This window comes from Natator depressus, chromosome 5 (genome assembly GCF_965152275.1).
Source record: "Natator depressus isolate rNatDep1 chromosome 5, rNatDep2.hap1, whole genome shotgun sequence".
In the NCBI taxonomy this organism is placed as follows: domain Eukaryota; kingdom Metazoa; phylum Chordata; order Testudines; family Cheloniidae; genus Natator; species Natator depressus.
Genome location: NC_134238.1, coordinates 133,561,049 through 133,576,601, shown reverse-complemented (window position 1 = coordinate 133,576,601; position 15,553 = coordinate 133,561,049). Strand labels below are relative to the sequence as shown.

The following is a 15,553-nucleotide window of genomic DNA, read 5'->3' as shown; positions in this document are numbered from 1 at the left end:
CCACATCCAGTCATCTTCATTGTGTCTTCCACTACTTGGGTCATTACCACTGCTGCCTCTGTTTCTGTCATCGCCTTCCCAACTAAATCCTGTTAATCTGGGAAACACAAACCACACCAAAACCCACCCCCCACAGCAAAGCCAAACCCCCAACGAGCACTGCAAGACAAATTCCCCTTGCAAACTCCCCTGTTTACAGCTCTGTGCTGCTGCCTGACTGGCTGCCTCCCTTGATAGGACCCCAGTCAGAGAAGCCCCGGCCCCGAATCAGGGCTCAGCTTCTCTCTCGGCACACTGCCCCTACCAGCCTCTACACATATACATAATACAAACACAAAACCAAATACCTTCTCCTCCAACAGAACTCCCACTCCAGGGGAGGGAGCATGGGGGACTGGGGTGCAGAGGACTGTGGAGGTGCAGAGATTTGGTGGCAGAGGAGGAAGAATCCTGCTGATAGGCAGTGGCCGAGGAGAAAAAGACGAAGGGTTGGTGGGACTTTTTTTTTTTTTTTGCCTCTCTTTTGCCTGCCTGCCTACTTGCTCTTGTGGGAGAAGGGTAGATGCTTTCAACTAGCTCAGTTGGTACAGCATCAGGCTCTTAATCTGAGGGTCCAGGATTCAAGCCCCTGGATGGGCACGCAGCTTTCCAGTTGCCTTGTGCATGAGGAGCCAAAAGATTTCTCACGGTGTCTTGAGCAGCATAGACTCCCAGAAGCAGTGGCAATTTCCTGGAGAAGCCCCTTTCTCCTGTGGAGTCCTTAGGAATCAGGAGAGAGGCTCCTATCCACAGGAGCAGGCCTAGAAAACAGAGTCTCCAGCTGGAAGGAAGCCCTGTGGGGCCAGGTGCCGAGACAGTCAAAGGGAGCAGAGACAGCAAAGGAGAGGGAGGGAGCAGCTGCAGAGAAGCAAAGAGGGTGAGTGGTCCTGATATTGTGGCACATTTTCCTGGCTTATACACGACCCCGGTGGAATGGGCTAGCAATAGGATGGGAGTCCTCACTCCCACTACCTTTACCCTGAGGCCTGCCTGACCTCAAAGACTCTCCTTCTACTCTTGTGTGTGGCAGAGTCCTCATAACCCTGGTAAAGCTGGGCCCAGGATGTCTGGGGGGCTCGACCTCCAGTCTTGTTGTGGTCACTTAGAACAGGGACTAGGGTGTCCCCGCTCTGGGGTACTCTCTCTGCTCTGGCCGCTTCCCTACCCAGTGGAACTGCTGCATTTGCACCTGGATCTAACCTTCTAACCAGGATCCTAGACGATTTCAGCTACTACTGGCTGCAATGGGAATCAAGACAGCACTAGTCAAAGGTGAGGGGCTGAGAGCATCTCCAGACGGTTCTCTGCATTTCACAAGCAGGGCCAGATTAAGGTCATGAGAGGGTCTAAGGCTAATGGGAGGGAAGAGCCTAAGTATGAATTACATATAGCAGGAAAAATTATGAAGTCATCAAATGGAGTGCAGTTCAGTTGAGGGCAAGTCCCTCAGTCAGGCTGTGCCAAGCACGGTTCTGCTGCCCTTGATTCATACAACCAGGATAACAACACTTTAGTGCCCTGCCCCAATAACAAAGTGACTTGTGATCCAACCCCAGCCAAAAGTGACCATTTGGACAAAGCAGCCCCATCGTGCTGAGCGCCGAGGCAGGGTGGGTGTGTCCGTGCAAACAAGGTCAGCTCCTGAAGTCCTGTTTCCCAGCTCACACTAGGGGTGTCAGGGGAGAGCTCCTTCGCACCCTGCTTGCATTAAGAATGGCCTAGTTCAATAGAGGGTCTCAACAGCACCAGGGAGGTGTGAGTCCCAGCTCAGGTCAGGCCCGCCGACAGGGGGGTGGGACAAAGGGGGCAATTGCCCAGGGCCTGGGCCATTTCAAAGGGCCGGGGGGACCCTGCCGCACAGGAGAGAGTCACATGCCTCCTAGCTGCAGAGGCAGCCGGTGCCCCACCCCGCAACGTTGCTCTGTCCTGCTGCTCCTGCCTGGGCCTCTCCTGCTAGGTGTGCAGAGCTGGGGGGGGGGGGACCAGACAGCAAGTGTGAACAATCAGGACAGAGGGTGGGGGGCAACAGGCGCCTGTATAAGAAAAAGCCCCAAATATCAGGACTGTCCCTATAACGTCGGGACGTCTGGTCACCCTACTGGGGGGGTGCTGATGTCAGGGTGTCCCCCTGCCCCTGTACCCATCTCCGCAGAGCAGGGGAGAGGGGACACAGCCGGGCGCCGGAGAACTCAGTGGCGGAGCTGCTCCATTCTCCTCTGGATGGGGTGTGGGAGACTTGGCGCCTTTCTTAAAGAGACAGTGCACTGTTTCTGAGATTGCCCCAGCAGCCAGCTCACAGTCTCTCTCTCACACACACACACACTCTTTCCTGTCTCTGTGTCACACACGCACACACACACACACACACACTGTCCTCTCTCTGTGTGTCAGTCACGCGCTCACAAACACTGTCCTGTTACTCACTCTCTCTCTTTCACACACACACACACACACACACACACACACTGTCCTGTCTCTGTGGCACATTCACCTCCCAACACATACTGGTATTATTGTTGTTGGTTGTTACTACTTGGTACTTCCTGCAATGTGCATATACCCTCTGTAATTTTATTCTTTCAAAGGGTGCAATTTTACTGTTTTGACTGGTCGACGCATTTCATAATTTTTTTCTCTTACACTTAAATTTACTTCTTTGAGCAGTGAGTGCTAAAATGCCCAGCTGTCCTAGCTGGAGTCACTAGCCCTACGGTAACTTGTTGAACATACATATGACATCGAGGTTTTTGGTTTTACTGGGGTGCACATCTGCACGTGCCTCGGTGCACAGAACACGCCTTGCACACATGGATGAAAAAAGAGGGAACATGCCAGCAGCATGGGCGCAATGCGGCCCAAATGTCAGGTGGACCCGCTTCGTAGGGGGCCCATTGTCTATTCTGCCCTGGGGCCCCCAACTGCTGTCCCGGGCCTGGCCTGGGTACATGTCCTCACGCTGACACCGCTGGGGCCCGCACACTACCGACAGTAAAGAGGCCACGGCAGTGAGGGGGCAGCTCAGACTCGCTGCTGGAGGGGAAGCAGCCCCAGTGCCCCAGGGAAGGGGAATCCCAGCGGTGCAGAGGGGCTGCAGCCAGCTCCCCAGTGCACAGGCTGGGGGAGGGGCTGACTTTAGGGTGGACAGGCCATAGTGTCTGGAGCCCTGTGTCCTGGCCCCGGGCGGGGGGGGTCACCTCCCCACCCCCCCTGCACGTCACCTGCAGAGAACCCAGTTACTGGGGTGCAGCGAATGGCGCTGGTGGCGACTGACCGAGTCCCTGGCGGGGTGGGGGTGGATCCAGAGGCCGTTTAAGTGGCTGCGAATCTTTCCACTGATTTCAGGGAGCATCAGATCAGCTCATGGGACCTTCCCGTGCCTTGGGGGACCAGCCTGCCAGAGACGTTTGTTAACACTCAGGTTGTCGGTGTCTCTGGGGAACTGCCTGATGAAGGTTTCTCAGTCATTTTAACATACAAATGACTAAGATCTATTGGAGTTTTAATGATCATTGGGATGGTTAAACCCCCAGAGACCAGCCATCCCCACCTTCACTGAAACGAGCTGTGAGTATCTAAGGGACATAGCCTTTGCCTCGGCCCATAGTAACCAGGCTGGGAAACAGGGAAATCCTTAGGGCCCAATCCTGGCAGCTGCTGAGCACCCCCAGTTCAGCATGAAGTCAGGGCTCAGCCCTGCTCTGGGCATTCTGGGAATTGTCTCCCTGGAATCAGTAGCTGCAAATGCCACAGACCGAGGCCGTCCTGTGCCTGGCCACTCCCCACTGCCCTTCGCTTCCAGCTCCCTGGCGTTTCTCCCCAGGTCTCAGTCTTTGACAGAGCTGCTGCTTTGCAGTCGTGACCAGGATCCACATTTTCCTGAACACCCCAGGCCCGGCCAGGGGTTTCCTCAGGAAATGGGGGAGAAAACGTCTTTTTGCTTCTTATATTTCCAGAACTCGTTCCAGAACTCTGCCCCCCACCTCCCGTGTTTGTCTACCTGGGGTGCTGGTCCCAAGGCATCTTCTCATACTGCTGCTTGCTCCATATGCCAATGGACTTCCAGTGAGCTGCCTGGCACTGCTTAACTCACATGTGAAAGAAAGTATCAGGGGCTAGCCGTGTTAGTCTGTATCCACAAAAACAACAAGGAGTCCGGTGGCACCTTAAAGACTGACCCATTTATTTGGGCATAAGCTTTCGTGGGTAAAAACCCCACTTCTTCAGATACATGGAGTGAAAATTACAGATGCAGACATAAATATACTAGCACATGAAGAGAAGGGAGTTACCTCACAAGTGGAGAACCAGTGTTGACAGGGCCAGTTCGATCAGGGTGGATGTGGTCCACTCCCAACAATAGATGAGGTGTCAATTCGAGGAGAGGCAAAGCTGCTTTTGTAATGAACCAGCCACTCCCAGTCCCTATTCAAGCCCAAATTAATGGTGTTAAATTTGCAAATGAATTTTAGTTCTGCTGTTTCTCTTTGAAGTCTGTTTCTGAAGTTTTTTTGTTCAAGTATAGCTACTTTCAAATCTGTTATCGAATGTCCAGGAAGACTGAAGTGTTCTCCTACTGGCTTTTGTATGTTACTGTTCCTGATGTCCGATTTGTGTCCATTTATTCTTTTCCAGAGGGACTGTCCGCTTTGGCCAATGTACATGGCAGAGGGGCATTGCTGGCACATGATGGCATAGATCACATTAGTAGACATGCAGGTGAACGAGCCTCTGATGGTGTGGCTGATGTGGTTGGGTCCTCTGATGGTGTCACTAGAGTAGATATGGGGACAGAGTACGCAATGAGGTTTGCTACAGGGATTGATTCCTGGGTTCGTGTTTCTGTGGTGTGGTATGTGACTGATTGCGGGGCTGTCTGTAAGCGGGGACTGCCCTGTCTCCCACAGTCTGGGAGAATGAGGGATCTTTTTCCAGGATAGGTTGTAGATTGTTGGTAACATGCTGGAGAGGTTTTAGCTGGGGGCTGTATGTGATGGCCAGTGGCATTCTGTTATTTTCATTGTTAGGCCTGTCCTGTAGTAGGTGACTTCTGGGTACTCTTCTGGCTCTGTCAATCTGTTTCCTCACTTCCCCAGGTGAGTATTGTAGTTGTAAGAATGCTTGATAAAGATCTTGTAGGTGTTTGTCTCTGTCTGAGGGATTGGAGCAAATGCGGTTGTATCTTAGGGCTTGGCTGTAGACAATGGCTCATGTGATGTGTCCTGGATGGAAGCTGGAGGCATGTAGGTAAGTACCATTGGACTCCTTGTTGTTTATGTGAAAGAGAGAGGCTCATTTAGCTACCCGGCTGGGTGCATTGGCCAGCCTGTGACATGTTCCTTTCCAGCCTGTCTGTGGGTTCACTCCAGGTACCCATGTAACTCAGGAAGTGTTCAAGGAGCTCTGGAGGGAGCTGGCTGGTCACGGTGCCCACCAATCTTCTAACCTGCCAGGATGTGGCACTCCCAAGCCACGCACATGCTGAATGGCTGAGATGAGGAGCAGCTGCGTTTGGCGGCACATCACTCCATAACCTACCACTAAAATGTTTAGAAACCATGAGCCCATTTTAAAGGGTTTTTCCTGATTGTGTGAACTAAACAAACCATTAGACAACAGCAACACAAGAGAAACAATTACAACACACCCTGCACTACAGAGTGCCCCTCCCGGGCTCTGCTGCAGGATTTGAATTATGTCTCTTCAGATACCACCCCCGGCCTTCAGCTCTGGGAATCATTACTGTGCTGTGTGTGGACCAGCCACCAGCAGGGATGTGACAACGACTTCGCCAGTGGGTTAGACATGTGTTAGTCAGAACATTTGGGATCAGGACTCTGGGTTCCTATTGCTGGCTCTGGTGTGGTGCAGGGGCGATGGAAGCTCCCTAAAAGTGTGGGGGGGGGGCCACTGGCACCTGAACCATTGTCCCACCCCTCTCACTGCCCCTTTCTTGCTGTCCCTGGGCCACCCCTTTCCCCCAAGCTCCCATCCTTGCGCCGCCCTTTCCCCAGAAGGCCCCACCCATGTACCACCTCTTCCCCTACAAGGTCCCATCCCCCACTCACTCTCTGCCCCTCCCCCTGTTGGCCAGTAAAAAGTGGGAGGGCATAACCCTGAAAAGTGATGGGGCCATGGCCCCCCCCCCCGACCGCCTTTTCTGGTACCCCTGGTGTGCCGTAATGGTTGGCAACAGGAGAGCTAAAGACCAGATATCTGACACTTTGTGACTAAAGCCAGTGGGGTGAATAGCTAAGACCCAGGGCTTCCACACTAGAGCCCCTACTTCTAGACCCATTTTGACCTTGTGCAACTTCTCTGTTAATTCATTAGCACAAGGGGCTGCCAAGCTGTCCAATGCTAGATCGCCTTCTAGGGCTGTGGAGATGAAGTCATGGTCAGCCATACGGGCTGGGAGGGGCCTGCAGACACAGACAGGCTCAGTAGCAGAGAGATGATTTGAACTCATGCTTCTGGCTTGTTTCACTGCGCCCCAGCCCATGTGTTTTGTCCTTGTCATTGGACAGTGGCCCCACTCCCCCGTCCCGCTGTTCCGCTCAGCAGTCTGGGAATGGTCCTGTTGGTACAGTCAGCTGCAAGTGACATGGGCTGAGGGATTCATCTCTCCAGCCTCCTCCTCACAGCTCCCGGAGGCCACTTCTGTTGGCCAAAAGTAACTGCCTGTCCCGTGTGTCTGACTGATGACTGCAATGCTCTGGCAATAAGTTCACTAGCAAAACCCCAGCAGCAGAGAGATCCTCTGCCTGAGCCATCCCCCAGCGCTGACAGCCTCGGGCGGCCACGCAGCAGGAAGACTGACTGGTTAGAAGGGAGTTTACAGCCGTGGAACCAGTTTGCCTTACACACTTTTGACAATGGATCTCATCCCTGTATGAGTCAGGATCTGTGACAATGCTGTATCCGATTGCTCAGGAAGTAACCGGCTGCTTCCCCAGCAGCATCTCCGGGCAGCATGCCTTTCCCATCGCAGCTGCAGCTCCTGTTCTGGTCACAGGCGGCCACTCCCCAGAATCACTGTTGAATCTGATCTCAGATCCACTCTGTCGCAATAGACTCCGGGCTGCAGTGTCCAGCCACATGAAACAGCCACAGAATGAAGGCGTGTGACTGGTGGCTACAAAGCTCCAGCCATGGATTCTCCAGCAAAACGGGAGCAGCGCCAGCCTTCACCTTAAAGAAAATAATTTCAGCTCACACCATCCAGCTGCAAGAATGTACAGATTTCCCAGTGCAATGCATTACATAGCTGCAACATTGCGCCCAGCCGTATGGCAGCCCCTGTAACCAGCCACATCCCTGGCAAGCATTCCGTTCTCACCACAGCTGGGGTTCCATGGCTGGTCCCAGGGGGCTGCTCCCCAGACTCGCCCAGACCCCCTCTGTCTGTCTCCAGATCTCCTCCTGCAGCCAGACTGGACAAGTGGCCTGAGAGCTTGGGGACTGGAGTTCTCTGGTTAGCCCATCCACTGTACAGCGCAGGAGCCCCAGGGCCAGTTCCCCGCACACCTGCTGCCATCTGCAAAGAGCCAGGAGCCCACGAGAGCTGAGGAGACTGTGCAGAGAAACAGAAGCAGCAGCCACCAGGCTAAGAACAGCTGCGCTCTTGGCCAAGAGACCTAGCACTAAACCAGGAACCCCTAGAGCTCTCTGTTTATCCCACACTCTGTACAGTGAAGGACCCCTAGTGTGAGCTCCCCTAACATCCGCGGGTGGGAAGGAGCTTGGTCTCCCAATGAGTCCCTGGTCTCTCTGCTGGGACTGACAGAATGGGACACAATCAATGCAGGCCTTGCTGGGTGTGGTTGTGTGCATAGGCATTGATTGCATGGGTGCTCTGGGGCTGGAGCACCCACGGGGAAAAATTAGGGGGTGCTCCACACCCACCGACAGACCAGTTCCCCCCCACACCCCCTCCCCCAATCCTGCTGCGTCCCTGCTCCTCTCCCTCCCAGTGCTTCCCGCCCACCATGAAACAGCTGTTTCGCGGTGCTTCGCTCTGGGAGGGAGGGGGAGGAGAGGGGTGGGGACTTATGGGGGCAGGTTGGGGCAGAGCCAGGGCGGGAAGAGTCGGGGCAGGGGTGGGGCCTTGGGGGAAGGGGTGGAATGGGGTGGGGCAGAGCACTCACCGGCCAGAGGGGAAGTCAGCACCTATGGTTGGGTGTGATGGGGTCACCTGTCCCACTAGGGCCCAGGCTGAGATCCCAGCACATTCCAACCCAGCCCCTCAACTTTCAATCTCTGTATGCTGGTGCGGGAGGCTGCTTGCAGCCCCAGTGGCTGGTTTTCCTTTGTTCCCCACCAGAGAAGGAGCAGGGACTGGCAGAGACTAGGGGAAGGGGAGAGAGGTTTGAGTGTCTGTTTCTCATCCCTTCCTCCAAAGGGGTCTGATCAGAAACAGGAGGTCCCCAGTGGGGAAGCCAGTCTAGGGAATGCAAACAGACCTGGAGGGAGACGGGGGTCTGGGCAGTTGTGTCCAATAGAAAGTGGCTGGGTGTTCAGAGACAGCCTGAGCATTTTAGAGCAGGCCTGAAAAAGGAAACACTTTCACTCCTGTGGATTGTAAAGGGGGATCTACCAACCCCAAACGGAGCGGAGGTTTTTAGGGGGAGGGGAGCCCCTCCAGCCAGCCGGCAAGCAGCCTGAGCACCCCCCGCTGCCTCTGCTGCCAATACTAGAGCCTGCAGCTGCAGCCGACGCAGGAGCCAAGACCTGCCCCAAAGGAGAGAGCGCGGAGACGGGGGGGCAGAGGCAGAAAGGGCCGGGGCAGTGGGAGCGGGCGGGCAGACAATGCCACCGCTGCTTCAAGCCTCAGCTAAGAACTTTACAGTTACTGCTCGTATTTGATTCCGTGAACCAATTTTACCGCTCACCTGATTTTTATGAACAAACCCTTAGATTTTAGGTGCTAAGGGATCGGCATCCGCATGATTTTGGGGTGAGAGCTAAGGTAGATAGTGACCTGGGTGTGTGATTTGAGCTTTGGGATCAGAAGAACCTTTTTGTTTTTTGGATGAGACTGGTTGTAAAGAACCTCTCCTCTCTGAACCCAGTGGTTTTGGTGGTGATATAAAAACTGGACTGCCTTAAGGAAACGGCTTTTATGACTTCTCGTAGCCAGTGGGGTGAAGCAGAAGTTAGCTTTGGTTGCTGGTTTGGTATATCCTAATCCGCCCTATTTCTCAGCAGTTTGTCCTGAATTTGGCACCCTCAGCTGTGTCCCAAAAAGACTCTGTGGTTACACCTTGAAAGACATATCAAGGACTGATGACATCACCATTATCACCGGACTCTGCATAGACTGACCTGGTGACTGGGGGAAGGGTCAGAAAAATTTTGTGCGTGTTTGTCCATCTGTCCCCTTATCCTCCTGTCCCAGGTTCTGGCTGCACATTTCCCCAGACACTTTATTCCAAAGCACACTGGTTCAGAGTAAAACATGAAACAAGATTACTAACTACAGAAAAACAGAAGTGATATCAAACAGATCAAAGCAGATTACCTAGTAAATAAACAAAACCGCAAACGAAGTCTAAAAGACTAGGAAGATTGGGTATGATTTAGCAATTGCTTACCCTGACTGATGACACAAGCAGGCTTGCAGGTGCTGAAGGCACAAGCTCCACTCCTGCTCCAAATCATTTTCTTTTGGAGCTTCTTTCAGGTGTTCAGCAACGTGAAAGTAAAGAACAACCAGTGATGCCATTCCCTGCCATCAGCTGTTCCATATGGCAGAAACTCTTTCCTTCAAACTCGGTTCCCAGACCAGTTTGTGGGAAAACATAGGTATGCAAATGGAGATTCGTGTCATGTGGTCTGGTCACATGCCCTTGCCTACCTTGCTGAGTCCATTACTCAGAGGCTGTCTGGAGCATTCTCAAGCAGGGTCACCAGGTGGGGGACAAGATTCTCCTAAGGCCTGTTGTTTCCCCTGATGGCCTTCGCAACCAGCTGTCTACACTGGAAGCATCTTACCTAGTGGGTGTCACCCAGGTGTAACTACATTTGAAATAAAGATGCATAGTCAATATTCATAACTTCAGCGACCAAATTGACACATGCATACAAATAGGATACTCCTATTCAGCAAAACATAACTTTTCCATTGACACCTTACACGACCCATCTTGTACAAAATGCATCATAATTATGACAAATATGGGGTGTAGTGTCAAAGGTAGTTTCTCTCTCCCTTCCCCCAGCAGGTTGGCAGGAAGGCCCCTCAGTTCAGCAACCAGGGTTGCAGCAGGGAAGAGGGGCTGACCAGGACTTCTCTGCCTGGGCTTTGCTTAGACCAGGGAAAACCAGAGGGTCACTGATCAGTTCTGGGTCAGCTCCTGCTGGAACCTGCTCCTAGACATGGGCAACTGGATTCTTGAGAACCAAATGCCACTGCTGTGTGTGGGAATTAGTGGGAATTAATGGAGTTTTTACTATGGCCAGCCCTAGTCAGGGCACTGAGAGAACAACTGAAGTGTTTTCCATGCTAAGGACATCTGAGAGGCTCTTCCCTTTATGGACCTGCTGATGCTTGATGCCATGTGAACACCAAATGAAGCTTCCCCCACATTCAAGCTCCTTCTTCTCTGAATTACCTGATGGGGAATAATGTGTGAACTCGAACTGAATCTTTTCCTGCATTTATTGAAGTTTTTCCCACAATCCAAGCATTTATGGGTTCTCTCTTATGTGGACTGTCTGATGTGAAGCAAGGTTTGATCTTCAAATGAAACTTTTTCCAAAGTCAGAGCATTCATAGATTCTGTCTGGTGTGGATTCTCAGATGTTTATGAAGTTATGAGCTGGGACTGAAGCTTTTCCTTTCATCCAAGCATTTATAGGGTCTCTCTCCCAAGTGGATTCTCCTGCGTCAAATAAGGCCTGAGTGCTGACTGAAGCTTTTCCCACACTCAGGGCATTTATAGGGTCGCTCTCCTGTGTGGATTCTCTGGTGTACAATAAGGGCTGATGGTGCACTGAAACTTTTCCCACAATAAAAGTACTTATATAGTCTCTCTCCTGTGTGGATTCTCCTATGGCAAATACGGCCTGAGTGCTGACTGAAAGTTTTCCTACAATTTACGCATTCATAAGGTCTCTCTCCTGTATGGATTCTCCCATGCTTTATAAAGCCAGACTGCCGACTGAAGCTTTTCCCACAGCCCAAGCATTTATAGGGTTTCTTTTCTTTGTGATTTGTCTGCTAGGCTGTGGTTTCCTGGGGACCTTTGCCTCCTCTTCCACATTCAATGGATTTATCCACTTTCTTCCAAGAGCTGTTTCCCAGCTTCCTCACTGACCTGTGCTGATTACTCCAGGCTTTTCTCTGTTCCAAGCACTGGGAAAAATTCCCTTCTCATAAATGTCTCCTGTAGTTCCACTTTCCCAAGACCTTGCTGCTGTGGATTCCCCTCCTCGTTCTCACTCATTGTCTCATCACCTGCTGGGGGGGAGAGAGAGAATCCAGGCAGGAGTCAGTGCCTGGGCTGGCAGAAAAGACACAAAGGGGAGTAGCAAAGAGGGAAAACAGAACACAGCAGCAGTTGGGGAGACTAAGAAATTGGATTCTGTCTCCACACCCCATCCAAACACTCCCAGGGAAGTGAAGTCAGGGAGAAAACTCCTGACAGCCAACAGGGTGGGTGGGAAGCCATGCGCGATATCTGCCATGATGATATGACACCTGCTGCTGACCAGAGCCTGACCGGGTGAGATGAGGCAGAACTGAGGGAGCTCACCCCACATTTTGGGGATTTTCAGATTTCCTTCATTTGCCAGATAGTTTCTGCATCAGTGTCACTGATTCCTCACCTGTGCAGGTGCCTCTTGGGATGTTGCTTTGGCCTGGAGATCCGGGACCCACGGCTCTTCCCCTGCTTCCAGCCAGGCGATCAGGTCAGGTTTGGGAGTGCGGAGTCCTACTCAGGAGGTGAAATCAGGCATGATCAGAATGCACTGAGGATTGGTGGAGTATTTGTCACAAAGGGCACATCTTGAGTTTAACCTGACCCCATGATTTCCTGGGGAGCTGTGGGATGTGAACAGAGGGGAACATGGTCACTGAGCCCCCTTGGGAGAGGCCGATGTCTGTGGGGGGAGTTCTCACAGCCTTCCTGGGAGTGTTCAGGGTCTGTGGGCTCTGGGGGACTTGCTGAGGCACACACAGCTCTGGTGTTAAACCCCTGCCTATGCCTGAACCCCCAGAGCCCTCCCCACACATGGAGCTAGTCGCAGGAAGGGAGGTGCACAGAGATCCTGTGTGTGAGTGAGAATAGATGCAGAGAGGATAATACACTGTTTCTGCCCCCATGAAAGCTGGAGGGACGGGGATGAATTATCACATCCATTAGATTCATAACTCCTCTATCCCATTGGAGGGGGTTTGGACGTGAACGCCTCTCTCGCAGTGGCTATGTGACCCATTCCCCTGCAATGTAACTGACCAGATTCAGAAATGCAGGCCCCGTGGCTTCACATACCTGAGGGGACAGGAATCCTTACCCAGCGAGGTCACAGGCTCATCGTTCTCCTGCATGATGTCCCTGCAGAGGGCTCTCTGAGTGGGGTCCAGTAGAGCCCCCCACCCCACGGTGAAATACACAGCCACCTCCGCAAAGGTCATGGGCACCTGAAACAACAGGTGCCCCCAGCTCAGTGCCTGCTGCCCCTGCCACAATCCCACTATTCATGGGGGAAGAAGCACAAACCTAGGACAGGTCTGGGAGAGCAGAGGAGCAGAATCCCACCCCACCCTGCTCAGAGTGGCCAGGAGGCTGCAGGGAACAGAGCGGGGAGAGCGCCATGTCCCTCCCAGCAGACGGAGGAGGGCAGGGTCTTCTCATTTACCACCCAGCTCCTAGGCACAGTGGGAGGCAAAGCTCAGTGCAGGGGAACAGGGACAGGAATCCCAGCACCTTCCCTTTGTATTTCATCGCAGTCTCTGACGAGGGGGTTCAGGCTCCAGTGCTCTGCTCTGTTTTCCCAGCCCTGTCCAGGGGGTTGTTTCCAGTTTCAGAAATGGGGGAATGTTCACACACTCCCAATGGGGCTGTTCATAAATCAGACCCAAGGCTGAGCATGTCCCAGCAGGCTTATCAGTCCCTGTCCCCGCACCTCACCCTGAGTGTTTCCTGCCCCTCCCCCTCTACAACAACCCTCCCCAGCAGCTCCCCCCAAAATCCCCTCCCTGCGCTGGATCCACCACAGCCATTTCCCTTCCCTGGCCCCAAGGAAGATGGGACAGTCTGGAGCAAACCCGGGTCGTTATTCTGCAGCCTGTCAGGGCGAGAAGGGAAATTCGGGAGGTTTCTGAATTAGTGTTAGTCCATTTCACACCCCGATTCCCCCCAGGCTCTTTCCCCGCAGACAGACACTCGAGACTCTGCCATGCTGGGAGAAGCCTCAGTGATGTCATTACAACACAGAGCCAACCTCTCCCACTGGGACTAAACCCACGAGATGCTATTAAACTGTCCCAGGAACAGGGCTTCTGAGCCAAACACCAGAAAAGAGCAGAATCAAAGGAGCCACTTTGGGGGATCCCCCCTGACACTGTCCCCCCAGCCGCACATTCCCCCAGCAGCGTGGGTACCAGGCAGAGGCAGGAACTGGCTTTTCCTCTCCCTGCCCCTCCGCTCTCCCAGGAAAGTCAATCTGCCCAGGGGGCTGCAGTGAATGGAGCTGGGCAAGGCTGGGTGCCCGCAACTCCCTCCCCATTGATTGCTCCAGCTGCCCCTTCCAGTCTCTCCACGCTCCCTCCTGCATGAAGAACTGGTCACTGTCCTGCCATTCCCATAGGCATTTCCTCTCCAATAGCTACAGCAGGTCTCCCCTTCTCTCCCTGGGGGGCACTGCTGGGGGCGAGGCTCGGGGTCCCAGTTGGGGGGGGGCCGGGCCGGGATCTCTGCCTGGGGAGAGTCTCTTGGGGGGGAGGGGGGCAGGGGGAATGTCCCTCCCCCGCCCGCAGCCAGGGCTCGGGGGGCCCCAGCAGCAGCAGCCGAGGCCTGGGGGGCTGGCGAGGCAGCGACCGCAATTCCCTCCTGCTGCCCGGCTGGGCCCCGGGCTTGCTCCACCCGGTGCCTCCGGGATCCTACCATGCTGGAGTCCCTGGGTCTGGCCCGGGGGGGGGGTCTGTCTCTTATTTCATGTCTTGTAGCCTCACCCCCCGGCCCTCCAGCAGGGATGTGGGGCCAAGGGGCCCATTGCTCAGGGGCCCAGTGATTTCAAAGCCCCGGGCGGAGGGGATCGATCTGTATTTCTAAATAAAAATGAAGATACAAAATGTCACGAGATCAGTCAATGCCACAACTTACACCCAGTGGGTGACAGACCCCCCCCCATCCCCTGCTAGTGCACCCCACCAGAGATGCCCCAAGACAAACCAACAGCCATGGCCTGGTGCCACCCCACTACCCCTCCCCACAGCCCCGTGCGGCTGCCTCCCCACAAGCCCCCAGGCCCCAGTGTGGCCGAACCCCTCCACAATCCCCCCCCGACTGCCCTCCTCGCCCCAAGCCAGGGTGCAGCCGCCCCACCCAGCTGTGCCACCCCCCACACCCCCCTCCACAGCCCCCCACAGCCATGCTGTGTCCCCTGGGGCCATGGTGCTGCCCCTCACTACCTCCCAACCCAACCGCCACAGCCATGCCATTGACCCCAGTCCCCGATCCAAGTCCCCTGTAGCCTCTCCCTCCCCCAGATCCCTCCCAGACCCAGTCCCCATCCCTACAACCCAATTGCCCCCTGCCGACAACCCCCCTCTCCTCCTCCCACAGCACCAACCCATCCCCTACCCTCCCACAGCTCCCACCACACAGACCCCTCCACCTCCCAGCTCTGCCACCTCCTCCCCACCCGCCACCCCACCCACCCCGTCAGACACCCGCCCCCGCTGGTGCACCAGGGTTTCCCCAAGACCCACCAACAGCTATGAATTAAAAACCCCATAGTGTTGGTTGGGGCCTCCTGGAGCCATGGTCCCTACCTGGAGACGCTGAAATCTCACTCTTGTCTCTCTCCTCCTGCCTCCAGCTCCGAGCCAGGCTCCGGACAGTTACGTGGTGAAGTGATGAACTGATGATAGTGGAAGAAAAAAATCAAAACCCAAAAGTGAAGCCAAAAGCGCAAGCCGGGCAGGCAAGGCAAATCGCAGGCTGCTGCCATAGACTCGTCCTCCCCCTCCTCCAATAACCCACCCAAACCGGGACACCACAGACCCTATGGACCTCAAACCAACCACCTGGAAGCAGCAGCAAAAAGGCAGCAAGGACACAGGCCGGCAGAGCGTGGAAGGAAAATCAAAACGGAAAGAGCCCAGTCTTTGAAAGCTTTTTTAGTTCTCTGCACATGCTCCCAGAAGAGGATGGGGCAACTGAGAGCCAGTCATGACAAGGGGGAAGTGTCCTAGCCCAACCCTTCTCTCACAGCACTCACCTCACCTGAGCTGTAGCTCACAAAAGCTTATGCTCTAATAAATTTGTTAGTCTCTAAGGTGCCACAA

General features: G+C 54.1%; 1 long non-coding RNA gene across 1 annotated transcript in view; it reads left to right on the top strand.

The window, feature by feature from the left end:
• Positions 1-15,329, top strand: part of LOC141987119 (uncharacterized) — a 192,802-nt gene extending 177,473 nt beyond the window's left edge. The window contains exon 3 of the long non-coding RNA XR_012639446.1: positions 15,085-15,329. This is a non-coding gene — a long non-coding RNA (uncharacterized LOC141987119). The remainder of the gene's footprint in view (positions 1-15,084) is intronic.
• The last annotated feature ends 224 nt before the right edge of the window (positions 15,330-15,553 follow it).